Source organism: Pristiophorus japonicus, chromosome 22, assembly GCF_044704955.1.
Source record: "Pristiophorus japonicus isolate sPriJap1 chromosome 22, sPriJap1.hap1, whole genome shotgun sequence".
Classification (NCBI taxonomy): Eukaryota; Metazoa; Chordata; class Chondrichthyes; family Pristiophoridae; genus Pristiophorus; species Pristiophorus japonicus.
The window spans coordinates 12797821-12823168 of NC_091998.1; the positions used below are offsets into that span (position 1 = coordinate 12797821).

Here is a 25348-nt window from a genome sequence, read left to right on the forward strand (position 1 = left end):
TGTGAACTGGGACAGGGGAAGTTGGGAAACTGAATTTTGATCTAACTTTTGTGGTCTTTTGAAAATTCAAATGTCACTTGTTTTCCCCCCCGCCCCCTTCTTTGGGATTAAAAATGTATCCGTGATATAAAGCAAGGAAGTATTTAAGATTGACTAGAGTGCATCATTTTGAATTATGTTCTGCAAGAGAACAACAGCAGTCTGGTGATTTGGAAAATAAGTGCGTGTTTTGCAAGTCAGAAAAATGCATTTCTGACATTCTTTCATGGGAGCAGTTGTTTTCAAATCCCTCTATGGCCTCACCCCTCCGATTCTCCAACTGCCTCCAGACCTTCAACCCTCCGAGATATCTGTGCTCCTCCAATTCTGGCCTCTTGTACGTCTCCTATTCACTCCACCATTGGCGGCCATGCCTTCTGTCGTCTCGGCCCTGAGCTCTGGAACTCCCTCCCGAAACCTCTCCGCCTCTCGCTCCCCACCTTTAAGACGCTCCTTGAAACCCACCTCTGTGACCAAGCTTTCGGTCACCTGTCCTAATATGTGGCTCGGTGTCAAATTCTGCCTGACAGCAGCTCGGAATGTGTTTACTACATTCAAGGCGCGATCGATCATTCAGCACGAGTGAATCCCTGGGCAGGTGCTGCTCTTCCTGTCCCTCAGATGCAGACATTTGTCACCTTGCTGATGAGGGATCAGCTCGAGACACAAGCGGCTTTGGTGGGGAGCTGCTCCACATATTCTTATAATTGCTTTCTTTATACACTGAAAGCGCGATAAAAACCACACTGCTTCAGGACACTTCGGTTTTTGCAATGAATTTTTTGTTTCCCCCCCGGTGTGCCAATTTGGTGCCACATATTGATCAGGGAACAATTCCATCCACCATGAGTAATCATAGATTCATACAATAGTATGGCACAGAAGGAGGCCATTCGGCCCATCGAGTCAAAGAGCAATCCAGTCAGCCCCACTTCCCCACCCCCGCTCTTTCCCCATATCCCGGCAATTTTTCTCCAAGTATTTATCCAGTTCTCCTTTTGAAGGCTGCTGTTGAATCTGTATCCACCGCCCTATCAGGCCGTCCATTCCAAGTCCTAACCACTCCTGGTGTGAAAAAGTTTTCCCTCATGGCGTGGGTTTTAATCTCCTCCCCCACTTTAGCAGCCTAATCTGAAGGCCACTCATGCCACCACGCTTCTGAAAGGGAAGACAATGGCTCCATTCATCTTCAACCGTGGCTCGGTTGGTAGCACTCTCAGATCATTATCACATCGCTCTATGTGAGAACCTGCCGCGTTTCCCACATTACAACAGCGAGACTGTACTTCAAAAGTATGCCATTGGCCGCAAAGCGCCTCGGGACATCCAGAGGTCACGAAAGGCGCTATATAAATGCAAGTCTTTCTATTTTTCTCTCTCCAGGTTTTCACCCCACCCTTGTTCGTCACAGCAAGAAACCCACAATGTGCTCGCCCCGGGGGCAGACTGCATGAATCAGTTCCCACAAAAAACGATTCGAGGCCTTCACAAAGGAAAAGGTATTAACGTGACTTCCCTTCCCTCACACACACACACACACACACACACACAGTGGTTTCAACACTGTGCCAAAATGCTTTTTCTGTAGTTCTCCAATTCATCTCTTGTATCAGCCCAGTTGAAATAGTTCAGCAGTTGTATCAGTCCCCGCATTGGGTCAAATAGGAAAAAAAAGACATGCATTTATATAGTGCCTTTCACAACCTCAGGACATCCCAAAGCACTTTACAGCCAATGAAGTAGTTTGGGAGTGTAGTCACTGTTGTAATCTAGGAAATACGACAAACAATTTGCACACAGCAAGCTCCCATAAACATCAATGTGATAATGGCCAGATAATCTGTTTTTAGTTATGCTGATTGAGGAATAAATATTGGTCAGGACATCGAGGATAACTCCGCTGCTCTTCTTCCAAATAGTGCCATGGGATCTTTCACGTCCACCCGAGAGCAGACGGGGCCTTGGGTTTAACGGCTCATCCGAAAGTCGGCACCTCCGACAGTGCAGCACTCCCTCAGCACTGCACTGGGGTGTCAGCCTAGATTTTTGTGCTCAAGTGGCTGGAGTGGGACTTGAACCCACAACCTTCTGACTCCGAGGCGAGGGGGCTGCCCACTGAGCCAAGGCAGACACACAGTCAGCCCCCAGTTATACTGCACACGGATGTGCGTGACGAACACACAGCTTGTGCTTGCACAGTTAGTGCGGCATCACAAGCCCGACTCTGTGGCCCCCTCCAACATCCCAATGGTCTGGAGGGACCAGTGCACAGGGGCTGGTTTCAACAACGCGATCTCCGGCACTTACAAATCAAGAGGCAGGGAGCAAACTTTCTGCTGCAGAAAGGGGTTCTCAAACTCCTAACAGCAAGAGCATACGGTCGTTTAGACTGCAGGTCTGTGCCTTACCGTTAAAGGCACCCTTTCTGGTCTAGAGCAGGCTTTAATCCATCATCTGTAATCGCTCCCACCTTCACCACTATTATGCAGCAGTCCAACAATCACCACGACTTCACCCACGTCTTAAAGAGAGCAAAATACTCCCCAGGCACAAGCCACATTGGACGGGCAGAATATATTGCTGTACTGCTGGGTAGTTTCCACAGCCCAAGTGGAGACAGTACGAAAATTTCACACATCAAACATTATGATTTAATGCAATTCTATGCGATTTACTGAAATTCTAGTGACAACACTGCCACAGCTCAGAAATACAGTTTACTTAAAAATAACACGAAATGTAATCTATCTACCACAGACTGATTACTCAACTGCCTCCATGCTCATCAGCGCACAATAAAATTGCGAAAGATGATGATTCCCTGTGAGTCTCAAAGTCGGAGTGAAGGACAGAACCGTGTATAATGAAAGGAGATGGGTTTTTTTTTCAAAAATGACAATACTGTCACTCAACCGGGTTTGACATTCAAGCTGAATCTTGCTCTGCTCGGCTTGATAATTATTTGCAGACGTGAAAAGGTGAGGCAGTGCCACAACCGGAGGGGTTGGAGACAGGGATCGGATTGAGGGTCGGAAAACCGTGGGTGGAGCTGATTCGGAGACCCCGGGCAGATTCCCAGTGAGCAAGGCTCCAGGCTGGGGACGGAACCTTGCAAAATGACCCATATCTATTCAAATCATAACGTAAGAACATAAGAATTAGTCGGCCGTTCGGCCCCTCGAGCCTGCTCCGCCATTTAATGAGATCATGGCTGATCATCAAGCTCAACTCCACTTTCCCGCACTGTCCCCGTATCCCTCGATTCCCTTAATATCCAAAAATCTATTGATCGCAGCCTTGAATATACTCAACCACTGAGCTTCCACAGCCCTCTGGGGTAGAGAATTCCAAAGATTCACCACCCTCTGAATGAAGAAGTTTCTCTGTGGCTCAGTCCCTTATCCGGAGACTGTGACCCCTGGTTCTGGACTCCCCAGCCAGGGGGAAACATCCTCCCTGCATCTACCCTGTCAAGCCCCGTTAGAATTGTGTATGTTTCAATGAGATCATCACCTCTCAATCTTCTAAACTCGAGAGAAATCACGCAGCATAACAGGAGGCCATTCGGCCCATTGTGCCTGTGCCGGCTCTGAAAGAGTTTTCCAATTAGTCCCACTTCCCTGCTCTTTCCCCATAACCCTGAAAATTTTTCCTTTTAAAGTATTTATCTAATTCCCTTTCGAAAATTACTGTTGAATCTGCTTCTATCGCCCTTTCAGGCCGTGCATTTAGATCGTAGCAACCAGCTGCGTTAAAAATATTTATCACCACCTCTGGCTTTTTTGCCAATTACCTTAAATCTTTGTCCTCTGGTTGCTAACCCTCCTACGAGTATATTACAAGTCTCTCAGATAGCGCACTTATTTACTTCTTATATCATTTACCCTCTCATACTTTGTCAATAACACCCCTATTGCTTTGAAACATTGTTAACTGAAGACATCATCAGCACCACCATAGGACATTTGCCAGTATATATGTAAACGTTAATTCAGTTCTCAGGGATAATTCAACCTATGACCCTGAAATTACAGCGTGGGGAAATTAACGCAGAGCGTTAAAACAGAGAAAGAAGAAAAGAAAGACTTGGATTTATATAGCGCCTTTCACGACCACCAGACATTTCAAAACATTTACAGCCATCAAAGTACTTTCGGAATGTAGTCACTGTTGTAATGTGGGAAATGCCAATTTGTGCACAGCAAGCTCCCACAAACTGCAACGTGACAATGACCAGATAAGCTGTTTTTTTGTTATGTTGATTGAGGAATAAATATTGGCCCCAGGACTTCGGGGATAACTCCCCTGCTCCTCTTCGAAATAGTGCTATGGGATCTTTTACGTCCACCAGAGAGAGGGCAGATGGGGCATCAGTTTAACGTCTCATCTGAATGACGGCACCTCCGACAGTGCAGCACTCCCTCAGCACTGCATTTTGGAATGTCAGCCTAGATTTTTGTGCTCAAACTCCCTGGAGTGGGACTTGAAACCACAACCTTCTGACCGGGTGCTGCCCACTGAGCCACGCTGACACAGCTACAGCTTAAGCAAGATCCCAAGGGTAAACATATCACTACAAAATGGGAGTTTAAAGCCCTTAACCTGGATCCTCTTCCTGAATCCCATCCTTAACCCGGGTTGTTTAGTTTCTGCAAACGTTCAAAGACAACATGATTGCAGCAATAGCATTTTGGAATGTTAGTAATCCTTCGCTATTCTAAAACATTTGCATTACTCAAATACCACAGGTGTTAAACTCCAGCACCCAAGGTATTTTGTGCAGTAAACGTCTACAAACACATTCCTTTGGCCCAAGGAATGGAACATGCGAGCTGCTGGAGAGTCTATCGGTGAAGTGGGGGAATTAAGAGAAAAGAGTGATCTCCATCGCTCCTTCTGCACACCGTTACATTTCATCCGGGAGCTCACTTCTCGTTCCTTGCAGCCTGCCGGTGGAATGCAAGAGTAGTCAGGGCCACCCCACCGGTCCTCCCATTGAGATAACGCTGTCTTGATTTATTGTTCCTCAACCACGTAAAGTCTCTGGTTTGGTTTCTTGCTTTTTCCATTGAGCGGAGGTCACCTGACAGTGCGTAGAAGCAATGGGATATAGTTTGTATCTTCTTTCTACCCTCCACCTGCGCCCACCCCCAAACACTGTAGGGTTCCTGTTAGGTGCCGCGGTGATGCCGAGAGGCAGCACTGGGGTCGAGGGGCGGCGCGGGGTCGAGATGCAGGGTCGAAGGGCGGCGTGGGGTCGAGGTGCAGGGTCAAAGGTCAGCGTTGGGATCGAGGGGCGGCGCCAGAGTCGAGGGGCAGGGGTGGGATCGGGATGGCGCTGGGGTCGAGGTGCAGGGTCGAAGGGCGGCGCGGGGTCGAGGTGCAGGGTCAAAGGGCAGCGTTGGGATCGAGGGGCGGCGCTGGAGTCGAGGGGCAGGGGTGGGATCGGGACGGTGCTGGGGTCGAGGGGCGGCGCTGGGGTCGAGGGGCGGCGCCGGGGTCGAGGGGAGATCGAGGGACGGTGCTGGGGTCGAGGGGCAGGGTCAAAGGGCGGCACTGGGGTCGAGGGGCGGCGCCGGAGTCGAGGTAGGATTGAGGGACGGTGCTGGGGTCGAGGGGCAGGGGTGGAGGGGCAAGAATGGAGAATCAGGGGTGAGATCAAGGGGCGGAGCCGGGGTAGGGTCGAGGGACTGAATAGTGGTGCAGTTAATAATGAATCGAGGACCATGTTAAATAATAACGAGCGGGAATTTCAATGAAAACAATCTTCGCTTTGAAGTCACAGCTCTGGCCGTTACAAATGACATTTGCTGGTGGCTCTTTAAAATTACTCCCCTGCAGTCACTATGCTAATTTTCAATTCTGAACAGCTAACTGTAATCCTAATAACATTCTGCCGCACACAGAGTCCAAGTGCTCTGGCTTACGCACGTACAGAATTAAAAGAAGACAGAAATCAGAGAATATCGCAGCACATTTGGAACGATTTCAGTTATCCTCACAGAACCAAATTCTGGGAGATGAAATAATTTTTTGCTGCTGCCCCGTACCATATGGAAACAGAATGCAGGCAACTGAGAGGAGTTTAACCCTGTAACTACTGATGCTTAATGGCTTGTCAATCCAAAATCTGTCCTGAAGTAGAATTATATGTATATAGACTGTATATGGCATATCATATGGACACACTTTCACCGTACTAACCAAAAGTCATCGACCTGAAACGTTAACCGTTTCTCTCTCTGCGGATGCTGCCTGGCCTGATGAGTGTTTCCAACATTTTCTGGTCTTGTTTCGGATTCCAACATCCGCAGTATTTTGCTAAAATTAGAGAGAACATTGTCGATCACCCCTTTGCTCGCTGCCCTACATTGGCTCCCGGTTAAGCAACGCCTCGATTTTAATATTCTCATCCTGGTTTGCAAATCCCTCCATGGCCTCACCTCTTCCCATCTCGGTCACCTCCTGCCAGCCCCGATTTTTGGTCATCTCTCCTAACTTAATTAGTGCTTCGTGTCTTGTGGAGTTTGAAATGTTTTCCTGTGTTAGAAGCATTATATAAATGCAGGTCCTTGATTGGAGCGCAGGCAGGTACAGCAGGAGCGGTAATGTTGGGGCGAAGGAACGGCCAGAGATTGCAGAACGATTGTGATCGGGGCCCAGGAGAGGCGAGGGCCCAGGGGGCAGCACGGGCCCAGCCCACACTGCGATGTGTGTGCGCACTAGGTCCGTGCAGCAGAGCAGGTCTCTAGTCGTCCTGGTTAACCCTTGCCACTGGACCAAGACCTAGCTCTGTCAAGCCCGTGTGGTGGCTGGTGTGCAACGGCCACCCCGCGTGAAAAAAAATCCACAGGCATCTTCCACACTTCAATATGCAGTTCGGGACCTGAAATATTAGGTCCTTCATTGAAATACTTGTGAACTCATTGAGCACATCCCTTTTTGGAGTGGAAGCAAGTCATCCTCGATTCGAGGAACCGCTTAAAAAGAAGGATAAATGCAAATGATATCGGTCTTCTCAATGGTCGCCTCAGAAAATCCAGCACAAGACCTGAGCATTAGGGGACTGCAGCCCTGGTGCCCCATCAAACCCAATGTACAGGCAGCTTTACATGGACTGTGGAATCGACACGGCACGTGTAAAGGAGACAGTACATCTGTAATATATGCACCTGCGAGGATGCTCACAGGTTTGTAGAGCTGTTAACGAGAGGTGGACGCCGGAGGGACTGGAGTGCATTATTACCCCCGTCAACCAAATTTTAATTTGATTTTATATGGTTTAAAGTCTAATTTATTTTAAATGCTGGTTTTAGTGCCCCCTTCCCTTTTATAGGGGGCGCTTGAAAAAATATGATTTTAGTGCCCAAAAAACACAAAAAAAAACACAAAAAAGGGCCTTGAAAAATGTTTGCAGTGTCCCCCAGATCAGGGGGCACTTGATTTAACTGTTTATTTTGTTTTACAACTAAAAAAGAGTTGTAGAGCTGTTGAGTTGGGAGTGGCTTAGCCAGTCACGTGATGTTCACAAGACTCAATAAAACCCCAGCCAGTTGGGTTTTGGGGGATCCACGATGAGGCAGGTGGTTGTGAGCCTGGTGGATGAACTGGTAATGTGTCGTGTGATTGTTAAACCTGTTGCAAACAAACCAACTTGGTCTTAATAGCAATGTGTTGCTGTGAATTCTTAAGTAAAGAACCCATGAAGCGAATGCATTCAGCAAAATATCAGCTAACCAATACTTCATTAGAATACTTGCGTATATTCCTGAAAGAGATTATCAGACAGAGCAGGACTGCAGTGTGGGAGAGGATAATTGGAATTATGGAGAAGAGACAACCCCACACTGCTTATTAGTTCCAACATCGACACTGCAATTTGCATAGATTAGTGGGTGAAAATCAGTCATTGGAGCAATAAAACACAGTTCCTCAAAGACAATGCAGTTGAACGTGTAGATACAGCAGTGACGAAGATGGAATATAGAAACATAGAAATTTACAGCGCAGGAGGAGGCCATTCTGGCCCATTGTGTCCGCACCCGCCGACAAAGAGCTGCAAGGCCCTCGGTCAGCAGCCCTGAAGGTTACATATAAACCGATGAACAATGAACAGTGACGGAAAGGCAAAGAACATCCAGCCCAACCAGCCCGCTCCACACCCCCTTACACTGAAACATTCGACACACCACCCCAACTGGAGCCATGTGATCTCCTGGGAGAGGCAAAAAACAAATAAAAACCCAGGCCAATTTAGGGAGAAAAAAAATCTGGGAAAATTCCTCTCCGACCCATCCAAGCGATCGACACTAGTCCAGGAGATCGCCCTAATGACATTTGGGAATGTTGCTCAAGAGTTAACCGTGGTGTTCTCTTCCCCCAGAATAATTGTGGATCATTTGGCTCACTGATGGATGACTGAGTTGCTGGGGAGGAGTCTACAGTGCTCGGTAGGTACAAGTAATGTCCCTCTGTAACAAGGTGCGATTTGTGTCCAGGCTTTGTGCGCCAAACAACCGTTTGTGGGTTTTTTCTCTTTCATTATATACATCTGCTGAGATATTCATTATTCGTCCGACGTCAAATGGGTTTTTCCATTGTTCATTGTATCTTTGGAATGCAACTTGGTTACATTTGGCTCTGAATCTTCCACTTCAAAAGGAAATTTGAAAAGGGCAAGAGAGAGTTGAACGCTTGGTGCAGTCCTTCAGTTCCTTTGAAAGCTGGACCACATCAAAAGGCGGAGCTCCGTGGCATCAGAGCTGGCATTAAGCACACGAGTGGCTGAAATTCCAGGACTGTGAGGGGTACGAGAGGACAGCGTCGAGCACAGATGTTGGTGTTCAAGGGGACCCGTGTGTCCTTGTACAATCACTGAAAGTTAACATGCAGGTACAGCAAGCAGTTAAGAAAGCAAATGGTATGTTGGTCTTTTTTTTTAAAAACAAGAGGATTTGAGTGGAAGAGTAAAGACGTCTTACTGCAATTATCTGGTGAGACCACACGCGGAGTATTATGTACAGTTTTGGTCTCCTTACCTAAGGAAGGATATTCTTGCCAGAGAGGGAGTACAGCGAAGGTTCACCAGACTGATTCCTGGGATAGGGTGATTGTCCTCCGAGGAAAGATTGAGTAGACTAAACATAGAAACATAGAAAATAGGTGCAGGCGTAGGCCATTCGGCCCTTCGAGCCTGCACCGCCATTCAATAAAATCATGACTGATCATTCCCTCAGTACCCCTTTCCTGCTTTCTCTCCATACCCCTTGATCCCTTTAGCCGTAAGGGCCATATCTAACTCCCGCTTGAATATATCCAATGAACTGGCATCAACAACTCTCTGCGGCAGGGAATTCCACAGGTTAACAACGCTGAGTGAAGAAGTTTCTCCTCATCTCAGTCCTAAATGGCCTACCCCTTATCCTAAGACTATGTCCCCTGGTTCTGGACTTCCCCAACATCGGGAACATTCTTCCCGCATCTAACCTGTCCCGTCCTGTCAGAATCTTATACGTTTCTATGAGATCCCCTCTCATCCTTCTAAACTCCAGTGAATAAAGGCCCAGTTGATCCAGTCTCTCCTCATATGACAGTTCAGCCATCCCTGGAATCAGTCTGGTGAACCTTCGCTGCACTCCCTCAATAGCAAGAACGTCCTTCCTCAGATTAGGAGACCAAAACTGAACACAATATTCCAGGTGAGACCTCACCAAGACCCTGTACAACTGCAGTAAGACCTCCCTGCTCCTATACTCAAATCCCCAGCTATGAAGGCCAACATACCATTTGCCTTCTTCACCGCCTGCTGTACCTGCACACCAACTTTCAATGACTAATGAACCATGACACCAGGTCTCGCTGCACCTCCCCTTTTCCTAATCTTCTACCATTCAGATAATATTATGCCTTTGTATTTTTGCCCCTAAAATGGATAACCTCACATTTATCCTCATTTGCCCATTCACCTAACCTGTCCAAGTCACCCTGCAGCTGCTTGGCGTCCTCCTCACAGCTCACACCGCCACCCAGTTTAGTGTCATCTGCAAACTTGCCTATATTCCCTAGAGTTTAGAAGAATGAGGTGTGATCTCATTGAAACATACAAAATTCTTACAGGGTAGATGCAGGGAGGATGTTTCCCCTGGCTGGAGAGTCTAGAACCAGGGGTCACAGTCTCAGAATAAGCGATCGGCCATTTAGGACTGAGATGAGGAGAAATTTCTTCACTCAGGAGGGTGGTGAATCTTTGTAATTCCCTACCCCAGAGGGCTGTGGAGGCTCAGTCGTTGAGTATATTCAATACAGAGATCGATGGATTTTTGAATATTAAGGGATATGGGGATAATGCAGGAAAGTGGAGTTGAGGTAGATCATCAGCCATGATCTTATTGAATGGCGGAACAGGCTCGAGGGGCCGAATAGAAATATAGAAAATAGGTGCAGGAGTAGGCCATTCGGCCCTTCGAGCCTGCACCACCATTCAATAAGATCATGGCTGATCATTCTCTCAGTACCCCATTCCTGCTTTCTCTCCATACCCCTTGATCCCTTTAGCCGTAAGGGCCACATCTAACTCCCTCTTGAATATATCCAATGAATGGCCGACTCCTGCTCCTAATTCTGCTCCTGTTGTTATGAAGTTGGTTTTGTGTCGCTGCATTGCGGACTGCGATCGCCCTGCTCTCTTGCAGCTGGAAGCCAAGCACACCAGAAGAATGGCAGCCTGGAAGACAGGGCTTCTTCTAACTGCGCCTGCCGCTGGCCTTCTCGGGGCTGGTGAACACACAGTGCCAGGGGCAGCAGCCCGAGCCAGTCGTGAAGTCATGGCATGTCATCCCGGATACACGTGGCCATTCCCTGCAGTCGATCGTTGCTGGCAACCGTGTCGGCACTTCGCGCATACTTCACTGGCTACGAAGCGCTTCGGGAAATCCCGCAATCCTAAAACGCACCACAGAAATACGAGTCTTTCTTTCTTTATCAAGTCATGTGGGCCAAACCGTCACAGCTGGTCTGCTCTCTGTGGCCAGTTTACGGGGCGAATGGCTGCAATACGAGGACATAGGACCAATTTTAACTCCAGCTGGATTCCCCGCTAGGCCCGAGTTAAAATTACAGTCGGGTCTCAATAATGTCATCGGGCCGCGACATGCCAACGTAAAGAAGGACTCGGTTGGCTCTGGGCGGGTGTCCTTGCTGCCTGCTCAGGAGAGCAGCTTAAAATCGCAGATGTTATGAGCTCGGCGGCTTTCGGACAGGTAAGAGCCCGGGGCGATTTTAACTGGCCACCTGCCCGGTTTCTGCTGAGCGAGTAGGGTGAGACTCGCCGCCCCCCCATAATGTGGGAGAGACCAGCACACTTTGCTCGCTCCCCCGAGACCCCGGTCTGCAATATAAAAGTAGCTTACTCTGACTTGCAGAAGTCCATCTCGGGGAGAAATCTGAAATGGGAACTTGTTCCCTCTTTGCCTGCTGCTCGTCAGACTTCTCTGCTGCAGACTCAGCTGCCTTTCAGTGTGTTTCGGCTTTATTTGCTGACTGTTGGCGATCTCCGGCTGAAAAATGTTTCCCTTGTATTTTGAAACTCTTCCATGGAAAACTGAAAGGTAATATCTTCCAGATTACTGCAAATACTCGTCACTATTAACCTGTGAGTCAGTCATTCAGTGTGGAAGCTTGTGAGGAAAGTTACGAGGACCACAGACACAAACAAAAAGACTTGCATTTCGATAGCGCCTTTCACGACCACTGGACATTTCAAAGTCACCGAAGTACATTTGGAGTGTAGTCACTGTTGTAATGTAGGAAACGCGGCAGCCAATGTGCACACAGCAAGCTCCCACAGACAGCAATGTGATAATGACCAGATAATCTGGTTTTTTTGTTATGTTGATTGAGGGGGTAAATATTGGCCAGGACACAGGGGTAACTCCCCTGCTCTTTGAAATACTGCCATGCAATCTGTTCCGTCCACCTGAGGCAGCAGACGGGGCCTCGGTTTAACGTCTCATCCGAAAGACATTCCGAGTACTGCACTGGAGTGTCAGCCTAGATTTCTGTGCTCAAGTCTCTGCAGAGACATGGACCATGAACAGTCCGCACCTCAAGTCGCTGGAGAAATATCACCAATGATGTCTCCGCAAGATTCTACAAATCCCCTGGGAGGACAGAGGCACCAACGTTAGCGTCCTCAACCAGGCCAACATCCCCAGCATCGAAGCACTGACCACACTTGATCAGCTCTGTTGAGTGGGCCACATTGTTCGCATGCCTGACACGAGACTCCCAAAGCGAGCGCTCCACTCTGAACTCCTTCACGGCAAACGAGCCAAAGGTGGGCAGAGGAAACGTTACAAGGACACCCTCAAAGCCTCCCTGATAAAGTGCAACATCCCCCCGACACCTGGGAGTCCCTGGTCAAAGACCACCCTAAGTGGAGGAAGTGCATCCGGGAGGGCACTGAGTACCTCGAGTCTCATCGCCGAGAGCACGCAGAAACCAAGCGCAGGCTGCGGAAAGAGCGTGCGGCAAACCAGTCCCATCTAACCCTTCCCTCAACGACTAACTGTCCCACCTGCGACAGGGACTGTGGTTCTCGTATTGGACTGTTCAGCCGCCTAAGGACGCATTTTAAGAGTGGAAGCAAGTCTTCCTCGATTCCGAGGGACTGCTCAAGTCTCTGCAGGCCCACAACCTTCTGACTCAGAAGCGAGTGTGCTACTCACTGAGGCACGGCTGATACTATTGGCGTTACCTCAGATCATAAAGATCTGGATGTAGCACACGTCCATAGAATGGGATCATGAACTAGAACTACATTGATCAGTGGCATTCAGAGTAGGTTTTTCTTGATTTTTTATTCCCACTTACAGTTCGAGGGAAATAAAATTTGTGTGTTGGTAACAGCAGGGCTTTGCAAAGTGCGTTAATTAACTGGGGTTATTTCAGGCGTTCATTTGCAGGTTTCTTTCACACGCCCCTACATGCAAGACATAGTGAGACTCCATAACATCCAGACAAGAACCACGGGAGCACTTTCAAAGCACAGAACTCCCAAATATCATTACCGTGCACTCCCACCTAACAGGAATCCCCTCCCAAGCATTTCCTCGCAAATTAGTTTTGAATATATCCAGCTACAGCTCTTGAACAAACACCCATTTATTCACACAGCCGCTCAACCTGACCATATCTGACAGGCCTTCCCTGTTTAACAGTGCTGCAGGATAAACTAATTTGCATTAAAAATGACTATTATTGTGGCAATTAATTGAGCTTCTTGGATTTACTGTGGCCCTGTTAGCAACCTACTACTTACTTACAAGTTACACCACATTAAATTAGTTGTTTATAGGCCTGGAGCATTCATTTAACACTCCGCATATAGTACCTGTGTTGCACTAACAGTTGTTAGACCAGGTTTTTAAAACCAACTGATTATTATTGTGCCAATTAACTGTGAACACATCTCTGCCCAAAACCTGTTCGAGGGCTGATTTTTCCGACTGTATCAAATCCTGAGGAGATATTAAGGAGGACAAGGAGGGCTAAGGCAGTCCTTCGGAGTCGACTTGCTTCCACACTAATACAAGTTCTCAGGTGACTGATGAGTCCAATGCGGGACCTACAGACTCTGTCACAGGTGGGGCAGACGGTGGTTGGAGGGATGGGTGGGTGGGGTGATTGGGTTGTCATGCGCTCCTTCCGCTGTTTGTGCCTGCTCCCGGCAAAGAGATTCGAGGGATTCGGCACCTCCCCGGGTGCTTCTCCTCCATTTTGAGCGGACTTGGGCCGGGGATTCCCAGGTGAAGGTGGGGATGTTGCGGCGAAGGTTCACCAGACTGATTCCCGGGATGGCAGGACTGACATACGAAGAAAGACTGGATCGACTAGACTTGTATTTAATGGGATTCAGAAGAATGAGGGGGAATCTCATAGAAACATACAAAAGTCTGACGGGATTGGACAGGTTAGATGCAAGAAGAATGTTCCCAATGTTGGGGAAGTCCAGAACTAGGGGGGACAGTCGAAGGATAAGGGGTAAGCCATTTAGGACCGAGATGAGGAGAAATCTCTTCACTCAGAGTTGTGAACCTGTGGAATTCTCTACCACAGAAAGTTGTTGAGGCCAGTTCGTTAGATATATTCAAAAGGGAGTTAGATGTGGTCCTTATGGCTAAAGGGATCAAGGGGTATGGAGAGAAAGCAGGAATGGGGTACTGAAGTTGCATGATCAACCATGATCATATTGAATGGTGGTGCAGGCTCGAAGGGCCGAATGGCCTGCTCCTGCACCTATTTTCTACGTTTCTATGTTTTTCCAAGGAGGCTTTGAGGGTGTCCTTGAAGCGCGTCCTCTGCCACCTGGGACTTGCTAGCCGTGTCGGAGCACTGAGTAGAACGCTTGCTTTGGGAGTCCAGCATCATGTTTTGGGAGCCTAGTATCGAAAGTCACGGAGGTTGCCATCTATGGCCAGGCTGTGCGCGGGGTCGAAGTCAGGCGGAAGAGATTTGAACAGGGACCTTTGGGCGAGATGGGAAGAGGGGGAAGGTGGGGTTTAAGAATGTTAAAAAAAAAAGGAAAGGTTAGAGATGGGACGGTAGTGGGAGAGAACGGGATCATGGTGGTCAATGAGAGATAGAGTAGGCCAATGCCTGAGCAAAGCGGGCTAGTAATAGTGTTGACAAGCATGGGAGCCGAGAGGAGCTATTACGCCATCAGGAACTGAGTGGAAAGGAGATGGAGAGAGCAAGAAGGGGAAAGATATGAGCTTGGAGACAGCGATAGGAGCAGTGCTTCCAACTCTGGTGGGGGTACTCTTGGGGTTTCATCGAAAGACCTCCTGCCCCCAATGCCAATATTTTTTATAACTAATCAGCAACAAGAAAAGGAGGGTTGAAAACCATAGATGGGGGGGGAGGGGGGGGGGCGCGGGAAAGAGCTGTTAAAGGAAACGCTGGCAGTGTGGGTGGAAGAATGGGGAGAATTCAGGAACAGGGGAGAGGAAATGGAAGCAGCAGCAGAGCCAGCTGCATGGGTGGTCTCAATCTTAACAGACAAGGAAGTCCATTGAGGGGAAAGAGGAAAAGGAGTTTGAGGAAGCGGTTTGTCAGGGAGAAAAGGAGCCTTCCGTTGTCCGAGACTTCGAAGGTGATCCTGAAGTTGTCGGATGATTTGGCCGGAGAGAGATAATTCTGACGATCGGTAACTCGACAAGTTGTGCACCAAATGCCCTCGAATTTCTGGCCCCCTGACTTTACAGAGCAAAGATGGAGACCGTCAGGAGTGGCAGATGTTACATGACGTGCTGGGGACAAAGGAATTGGTGGCTGAGGCAAGGGAGCAGTTGAAGCCGTTAGTTGTGGCAAAGGTTGTCATGATGGATGAGGGCAGAGAGAGGGGCATTGGCGAGCGATTTGGTGAAGACACGGAGGAAAGTTTGTTTTCTCCACAGATGGGCGATGGGTAATATGGTTGGAGAATGGTGAGGAAGTTACGTTGCAAGGGACACAAAGAACTGGTCAGAGATGGCCTTGTTGATCAAGACCTCTGCAGTGCAGATGCCACGATCAATGTTCTGAGAGATAAGAATACAAAGAATTCTGGGAATTGGTTTAACAACAACTTGTATTTATATAGCACCTTTAACATAGTAAAACATCACATGGCGCTTCACAGGAGTGTTCTCAAACCAAATTTGACACCGAGCCATATTAGGGCAGAGGAAGCCGGTTTTGAGGAGGAAAAAGAGGTAGAGAGGCAGAGAGGTTTAGGGAGGGAATTCCAGTGCTTATGGCCTCGCCAGCTGAAGGCACGGCCGACAATGGTGCAGTGATTACAAGCGTTGAATGCGAGGCCAGAATTGGAAGAGTGCAGAGATCTCGGAGGGTTGTAGGGCTGGAGGAGGTTAGAGATAGGGAGGGGGTGAGGCCATGCAATGATAGACCACGGAAAAGTGCAAACTTGTGCCGGGACAGAGGTGGACGGTTGACCTCCTGCAATCTTACCTTGCTAGAGACAGAGTTCACTGCTCCAAGTTTCCTGAGCGACTCCCCTGTTTAGACCAAAGGGGTGTGCGAGAGAGACAGAGAGAGAGAGAGAGAGAGAGAGCGAGGAATGAGAAAATGTCCTCCTTGGCAGCCGAGATGCAAAAGCTGCAGATCTGGGCTCAGGGACATTTAATCCGGATTTACAGCTCTCGAGTAAACGAAGAGAAAGTGAAAAGTTCATCCCGACAGCCAGGGAAGATCCCGAGTCCAATTTCAGGTGCGATCGCAGCCGAGGGGAGGAAGGAGCTAGTGCCGCAGGGGCGGGGGGGGTTCCCACACAGAATGGAGAGGCCTGTATAACATCAAAAGCGCAACAGTTCATCACAAACTTGGTCAAGACAATCTTCCCTAGAATGTGATTTGCAGCTCCCCCGATGGCGGGGTTGGTAATTGCACCACCTTGTGTGGTCCTGAGCCACAGACACCATGTCGATCTGAGGTTCAATCTCTGGCGTGGCGAGTGATCATAGAATCACAGGGTGGTTTCAGCACGGAAGGAGGCCATTCGGCCCGTCGAGCCCGTGCCGGCTCTCTGCAAGAGCACCTCAGCCAGTCCCACTCCCCCGCCCTTTCCCCGTAGCCCTGCAATATGTTTTCCTTCAGGTACTTATCCAACTCCCTTTTGAAAGCCACGATTGAATCTGCCTCCACCACCCTCTCAGGCAGCGCATTCCAGATCCCAACCACTCGCTGCGTAAAATAGTTTTTCCTCATGTCGCCTTTGGTTCTTCTGCCAATCACCTTAAGTCTGTGTCCTCTGGTTCCCGACCCTTCCGCCAATGGGAACATTTTCTCTCGATCTACTCTGTCCAGACCCCTCATGATTTTGGTCACCTCGATCACATCTCCTCTCAACCTTCTCTGCTCTAAGGCGAACAACCCCAACTTCTCCAGTCTATTGACGTGGCTGAAGTCCCTCATTCCTGGAACTATTCTCGACGATCTTTCCTGCATTTGGGATGGAGCGCAAGAGCGGATTCTTGTGTGGGCCTGCCGGGCAGGTGGGAGACGAGTGTGGGGGTGGAGATAGGGGGCGGGGGTGAAGCAGCCTGGGTACTGTTCCCAATGGCCGGGCTACTGAAGAGCTTAGGCCATGTGGTTTCAATATTGAAAATAGGGTCGCACTTGATGGCCGGTTCCTCCCGGTGGTCCAATAGCCTGGCCGCAATCACGATGTAGGTTTGGACCAAAATGGCCACTTGGGTGGAGAGCTATAATGTTCCCGTTACACTGCGCGGCTGCACCGCGCTCCCGCGCAGTGGCTTTTAAATAGCAAACGGCGCACGCGCGGTTTTCTGAAAGGCCCGCTCAGCCCCTTAAAAAGAGGCAACGCACTCCCACACCCCCAAAAAAATGACAGGGGGCATCATTGGCGATCGCCCGTGGAATCATACCCCAGCACGGGTCAGAGACTTTCCATTTTCCTCTCTGCTGAAACCAAAAAAACTACGCGTAAAAAAAATAATTATCCATCGCCAGAAATTTGACAGCGCTATTAATTGTGCCGTGGCCTGCATCTGCCAGCCCAGTAAAGCACCCTGCAAGCTAGTTAACAGGCAACATTGACCCCTTTAACCTGCATTTGGACAGAGTCAAACAAGCAGCAAGGAATGAGTAATGCTCTGCACGCCGTAGATGCAATGGGATGGTGCGCCGTGGTACATCAGTGGGCTCACTGGGTGCAGTGGCTGCCACCTCAATCTCGCACCTGGACCAGCGAGCGGCAACCGCAAACAGCGGTGAAACTGTGAGTAAATATTGGGTCAGCTCAGTTAACTGATGACCAACTAACCCGGATTAGGCCGCGAGGAGGGGCTTACGGGGACCTCGCACGCTCTCGCAGACGCACACGCTACCGCCGTTTAACAGCCGCTGGCGCGAGCAGCTTCCCTTCCGCGGTGCCGCGCCAGACGGGGGAACGCGAGCTGCTGTTTCAAGGGTTTGTGCCTCGTGTTCTTTCACGCCAATCATGGCCTTCCCCCCCCCCACCCCTCACCTATCCCCAAACTCGAGATTTGGTCAGCCGCCAGCAGAATCAAGCTAGCGGCAATGGGCGCACCTGGCTGGGTAATAATTGAAAGAGGAAGAAAGCAGACAAGGCTGCATTTTGGCTCAGACATTGGCCGAAGGTCCATATTTGCATGACGCCCCACAATCCCCTCGACCAGACGCGAGAAGGCAGGCAAGCATGCAGTGTCACGAACCAGAGTCACGGGCCTTCTCATCTCTATTTATTAGGTTACCCTCCCCTCCGTGCCCCCCCCCACTGGATGCCTGTAACCTTGCTCGAATAATTATGCTCAACCCAGTTCACACTGGTGCACTACCACATGACATGAGCTCTTACCTCCCTTTGCTCGCTGAGCGAAACGTTGCAGCAGCAGCTATCAAATAGAAATCAGCACCACCACTCACGGTGTAAAGTGCTTCATGCAGGCTTTCTTAAGGACACATTAACCTGATATATTGGGGTCAAGGGAGGGTGCTCAAGCAAAGAGGAGGCATATAAAATATTTAAAGAGCAGCAGTTTGTACTTTTGTTATAAAAAAAATATATATTATATACACACCTGCTCCTTCTCTCAATTTAGGACATTTGTCAGGATTTTGTATTTCACCCCAACTGCAGTGTTTGCAATCAGCAGCGGTTGAAAATCGATTCTTTCCACGTGAGCGGCAATTAAGGCATGTATTTTGATTTGAATGAGCACCCATCGTGAGGGCCACTGGTTTATGAGAATCAGAGAAAATTACAGCACAGAAGGAGGCCATTCGGCCCATCGAGTCCGCCCCGGCTCTTTCGAAGAACGATTCAGTTAGTCCCACTCTTAGGACGTACCGCTGAAATTTGTTCTCCTTCAGCTATTTATCCAATTTCCTTTTGCAGGCTACGAATGAATCTGTAATATATGCACCGGTGAGGATCCTCATAGGTTGGTTGAGCTGTTGAGCTGGGAGTGGCTTAGCCAGTCACGTGATATTCACAAGACTCAATAAAACCCCAGCCAGTTGGGTTCGGGGGATCCACAATGAGGCAGGTGGTTGTGAGCCTGGTGGATGAACTGGTAATATGTAGTGTGATTGTTAAACCTTTCCTAATAAACCAACTAGTTCTCAATGGCAACGTGTTGCTATGAATTCTTAAGCAAAGAACCCATGAAGCAAATACACTACAGTATCCAACACCCAATCAGGCAGCGGATTCCAAATCCTAACCGGGTGATGAGTGGAAGGATGTGGGATTCAGGGATTTGGGGGGCGGGGGGGGGGACACATTCTGCGAATTCGACTATTTTTCTCGGAAAGCCTCAGACCGGTGATCTTGGGCGTTATGCTGGCACTTTGGAGCCGTGTTGGATTTGCTCACGCGGAGCTGGGCATTTGGGAGAACGGAAGGGATGGGGTTGGGATTTTCCACGCCTGCACTTGGCCGGAAGCCTGCAGGCAGGAGTGGAAAATCCTGTCGGCAACCAGCAAACAAGGGGAGAATTTCCACTCCTTGTATTGGATCGCTCGAGCACAGCGAGTGACGATAACTGTGTGGGGAGGGTTGTACGTCTTTAACTGGGCCCATCCACATTTTACATCCATTTAAACTAATGGAGGCAACGATCGGAGGATCGCTATTACAAACCCTGTGATCCTCCTCTACATGCTGATCCCAAACAATCCAATAACAGGAAACTAGGAACAGGAGGAGGCCATTCAACCCCTCAAGGCTATTCCATTGTTCAATTAGATCACGGCTGATCTCTACCTCGACTCTGTGTACTCGCCTTTGCTCCATATACCTCAATACCCTGAACTAACAAAAATCCATCTATCTATCTCAATCTTGCAAGCTCCAATTGACCCAGCATCCACAGCTTTTTGGGGGGGGGGGGGGATGGGGGTGAGGGGGCCAAAGAGGCGTTCTGGATTTCTACTACCCACTGAGTAACCATTCTCTTCATCATCATAGGCGGTCCCTCATGTCGAGGAAGACTTGCTTCCATGCCAAAAGGAATGAGTTCACAGGTGTTTCAATGATGGACCTGACATTCCAGATCCTGAACTAACTATTGAAGGGTGGAAGATGCCTGTGCGTGGATTTTGTTAACGTGGGGTGGCCGTTGCACACCAGCCACCACACGGGCTTGACAGAGCTAGGTCTTGGTCCAGTGGCAAGGATTACCCAAGATGACTGGAGACCAGCCCTGCTGCACGGACCAAGCGCGCACATATCGCAGTGTGGGCTGGGCCCGTGCTGCCCCTGGGCCCACACCTCTGCTGGGCCCCAGGCTCACGCCTCTCCTGGGCCCCGGTCACTTCCTTCTACAAACCCTTGCCGCTCCTTCGCCCCTCCTGCTGTGCCTGCCCGCACTGCAATCAGCGACCTGACCTCGCAGCCGCCGCCCTCCTGCAGCGGTATGCCGCTGTACGCTGCTCCCTCTGATCGCCCCGCCCTGATGATGGTCTCGCAGGCCGGGACCGGGCCGATTTTTGGGCCGGGCTGCTGCACACTGCTCCCTCCAATGCAGCCTTTCAATCACACCATTCTATGGACTAGCTGAGGTGCTCTTTCAGAGAGCCGGCACAGGTTCGACGAGCCGAATGGCCTCATTCTGTGCTGTAACCATTCTATGAATCTATGAAACAGTGCTTCCTAATTTTGCTCCTGAGTTGACTAGCTTGAATTTTAAGATTGTGTCCACTTGTTCTTGATTCCCCCCACCAGAGGAATTCATTTCGCCATATCTACCCTATCAAAATCTGCCCCTATATCTTCACACAGTATAAAACAAGACTGGCTTTTAAGTGTTGCAGAAGACCAATAGACGCACACACAGTGACATACCAGACTGCGTTTCAGCAGAGCCAGCTTGATTGAAGGAATTGACCTGTGACCTCGTGCTTAATCAAACTGCGTCTCTTCAATTACAACCTACTGTACTCTCACTTGTCCATTATTGCTCAATTTTGTTGGCAAGAGCGTTGAGGCTTCAACACTTGTGGAAAAACCTAAAATCATCCATGCTGCTGAAGGAACACAATGGTCAGAAGCAATGCCTGGTGTACTGCAAGCTGTTTATTAAAAAGGTGCACTTAACCTTCCCTTTGTTCAGCGTGCTTTCAGTAAACGACGGGGATTTGCAAGTAGGTATGTGGCCATTGAAACTCTGCGATGTATACACACACACACTGACTCCACCCACAGAAACCTCCCTGCAGTTCACAGAAAATTACAAGCCGGTCGAAAAAAAAAGCTACCCAGCCTCGGAACTCCTACACGGCAAGCGAGCCCAAGGGTGGCCAGAGGAAATGTTTCAAGGACACCCTCAAAGCCTCCCTGATAAAGTGCGACATCCCCATCGACACCTGGGAGTCTCTGGTCAAAGACCGCCCGGAGTGGAGGAAGTGCATCCGGGAAGGCGCTGAGCACCTCGAGTCTCGTCGCCAAGAGCATGCAGAAACCAAGCGCAGGCAGCGGAAGGAGCGTGCGGCAAATCAGTCCCACCCACCCATTCCTTCAACCACTGTCTGTCCCACCTGTGACAGAGACTGCAATTCTCGTATTGGAATGTTCAGCCACCTGAGAACTCACTTTTAGAGTGGAAGCAAGTCTTCCTCGATTTCAAGGGACTACCTATGATGATGACGACGACTCAGGCTAATCCCACCTTCCTGCACTCGGTCAGTAGCCTTGTAGATTACGGTTCTTCAAGTGCATATCCAAGTACCTTTTCAAATGTGATGAGGGTTTCTGCCTCTACCACCCTTTTAGGCAGTGAGTTCCAGATCCCCACTGCCCTCTGGGTGAAGAAATGGTTTCTCATCTCCCCTCTACTTTAAATCTATGCCCCCTGATTATTGACCCCTCTGCTAAGGGAAATACGTCCTTCCCATCCACTCTATCTAGGCCCTCAATTTTATGCACCTCAATTAAATCGCCCCTCAGCCTCCTCTGTTCCAAGGAAAACAACCCCAGCCTATCCAATCTTTTCCTCACGGCGAAAGTTTTCCAGTCCTGGTAACATCCTTGTAAATCTCCTCCGCACCCTTTCTAGTGCAACCACATCCTTCCTGTAAAGTGGTGACCAGAACTGCACGCAGTACTCAAGCTGTGGCCTAACTAGTGTTACACAGAAACATAGAAAATAGTTGCAGGAGTAGGCCATTTGGCCCTTCGAGCCTGCACCACCATTTAATATGATCATGGCTGATCATGCAACTTCAGTACCCCATTCCTGCTTTCTCTCCATACCTTGATCCCTTTAGCTGTAAGGGCCACATCTAACTCCCTTTTGAATATTTCTAACGAACTGGCCTCAACAACTTTCTGTGGTAGAGAATTTAAAAGGTTCACAATTCTCAGTGAAAAAGTTTCTCCTCATCTCGGTCCTAAATGGCTTACCCCTTATCCTTAGACTGTGACCCCCCCTGGTTCTGGACTTCCCCAACATCGGGAACATTCTTCCTGCATCTAACCTGTCCAATCCCTTCAGAATTTTATATGTTTCTATGAGATCCCCTCGCATTCTTCTAAATTCCAGTAAATATAAGCCTAGTCGATCCAGTCTTTCTTCATATGTCAGTCCTGCCATCCCGGGAATCAGTCTGGTGAATCTTTGCTGCACTTCCTCAATAGCAAGAATGTCCTTCCTCAGATTAGGAGACGAAAACTGAACACAATATTCAAGGTCTGGCCTCACCAAGGCCCTGTACAACTGCAGTAAGACCTCCGTCCTATACTCAATTCCTCTCGCTATGAAGGCCAACATACCATTTGCCTTCTTCACCGCCTGCTGTATCTGCATGCCAACTTTCAATGATTGATGTATCATAGAAACATAGAAAATAGGTGCAGGAGCAGGCCATTCAGCCCTTCTAGCCTGCACCGCCATTCAATGAGTTCATGGCTGAACATGAAACTTCAGTACCCCCTTCCTGCTTTCTCGCCATACTCCTTGATCCCCCGAGTAGTAAGGACTTCATCTAACTCCCTTTTGAATATATTTAGTGAATTGGCCTCAACTACTTTCTGTGGTAGAGAATTCCACAGGTTCACCACTCTCTGGGTGAAGAAGTTTCTCCTCATCTCGGTCCTAAATGGCTTACCCCTTATCCTTAGACTGTGACCCCTGGTTCTGGACTTCCCCAACATTGGGAACATTCTTCCTGCATCCAACCTGTCCAAACCCGTCAGAATTTTAAACGTTTCTATGAGATCCCCTCTCACTCTTCTGAACTCCAGTGAATACAAGCCCAGTTGATCCAGTCTTTCTTGATAGGTCAGTCCCACCATCCCAGGAATCAGTCTGGTGAATCTTCGCTGCACTCCCTGAATAGCAAGAACGTCCTTCCTCAAGTTAGGAGACCAAAACTGTACACAATACTCCAGGTGTGGCCTCACCAAGGCCCTATACAACTGTAGCAACACCTCCCTGCCCCTGTACTCAAATTCCCTCGCTATGAAGGCCAACATGCCATTTGCTTTCTTAACCGCCTGCTGTACCTGCATGCCAACCTTCAATGACTGATGTACCATGACACCCAGGTCTCGCTGCACCTTCCCCCTTCCTAATCTGTCACCATTCAGATAATAGTCTGTCTCTCTGTTTTTACCACCAAAGTGGATAACCTCAACATTTATCCACATTATACTTCATCTGCCACGCATTTGCCCACTCACCTAACCTATCCAAGTCACTCTGCAGCCTCATAGCATCCTCCTCGCAGCTCACATTGCCACCCAACTTAGTGTCATCCGCAAATTTGGAGATACTACATTTAATCCCCTCGTCTAAATCATTAATGTACAATGTAAACAGCTGGGGCCCCAGCACAGAACCTTGCGGTACCCCACTAGTCACTGCCTGCCATTCTGAAAAGTACCCATTTACTCCTACTCTTTGCTTCCTGTCTGACAACCAGTTCTCAATCCACGTCAGCACACTACCCCCAATCCCATGTGCTTTAACTTTGCACATTAATCTCTTGTGTGGGACCTTGTCGAAAGCCTTCTGAAAGTCCAAATATACCACATCAACTGGTTCTCCTTTGTCCACTTTACTGGAAACATTCTCAAAAAATTCCAGAAGATTTGTCAAGCATGATCTCCCTTTCACAAATCCATGCTGACTTGGACCTATCATGTCACCATTTTCCAAATGCGCTGCTATGACATCCTTAATAATTGATTCCATCATTTTACCCACTACTGAGGTCAGGCTGACCGGTCTATAATTCCCTGCTTTCTCTCTCTCTCCTTTTTTAAAAAGTGGGGTTACATTGGCTACCCTCCACTCGATAGGAACTGATCCAGAGTCAATGGAATGTTGGAAAATGACTGTCAATGCATCCGCTATTTCCAAGGCCACCTCCTTAAGTACTCTGGGATGCAGTCCATCAGGCCCTGGGGGTTTATCGGCCTTCAATCCCATCAATTTCCCCAACACAATTTCCCGACTAATAAAGATTTCCCTCAGTTCCTCCTCCTTACTAGACCCTCTGACCCCTTTTATATCCGGAAGGTTGTTTGTGTCCTCCTTAGTGAATACTGAACCAAAGTACTTGTTCAATTGGTCTGCCATTTCTTTGTTCCCCGTTATGACTTCCCCTGATTCTGACTGCAGGGGACCTACGTTTGTCTTTACTAACCTTTTTCTCTTTACATACCTATAGAAACTTTTGCAATCCGCCTTAATGTTCCCTGCAAGCTTCTTCTCGTACTCCATTTTCCCTGCCCTAATCAAACCCTTTGTCCTTCTCTGCTGAGTTCTAAATTTCTCCCAGTCCCCAGATTCGCTGCTATTTCTGGCCAATTTGTATGCCATTTCCTTGGCTTTAATACTATCCCTGATTTCCCTAGATAGCCACGGTTGAGCCACCTTCCCTTTTTTATTTTTACGCCAGACAGGAATGTCCAATTGTTGTAATTCATCCATGCGGTCTCTAAATGTCTGCCATTGCCCATCCACATTCAACCCCTTAAGTATCATTCGCCAATCTATCTTAGCCAATTCACGCCTCATACCTTCAAAGTTACCCTTCTTTAAGTTCTGGACCATGGTCTCTGAATTAACTGTTTCATTCTCCATCCTAATGCAGAATTCCACCATATTATGGTCACTCTTCCCCAAGGGGCCTCGCACAATGAGATTGTTAATTAATCCTCTCTCATTACACAACACCCAGTCTAAGATGGCCTCCCCCCTAGTTGGTTCCTCGACATATTGGTCTAGAAAACCATCCCTTATGCACTCCAGGAAATCCTCCT

The 25348-nt window shown here is 48.7% G+C and overlaps 1 protein-coding gene across 8 annotated transcripts in view; it reads right to left on the minus strand.

Moving 5' to 3' along the window:
• Positions 1-25348, minus strand: part of zmiz1a (zinc finger, MIZ-type containing 1a) — a 457231-nt gene that overhangs the window by 364907 nt on the left and 66976 nt on the right. The window contains exon 2 of one of the 8 annotated variants that reach the window (XM_070865637.1): positions 6244-6360. The exons of the other annotated variants lie outside the window; for them this stretch is intronic. The gene's annotated coding sequence lies outside the window, so the exon portion shown is untranslated. The remainder of the gene's footprint in view (positions 1-6243; positions 6361-25348) is intronic. 8 annotated transcript variants of the gene reach the window in all.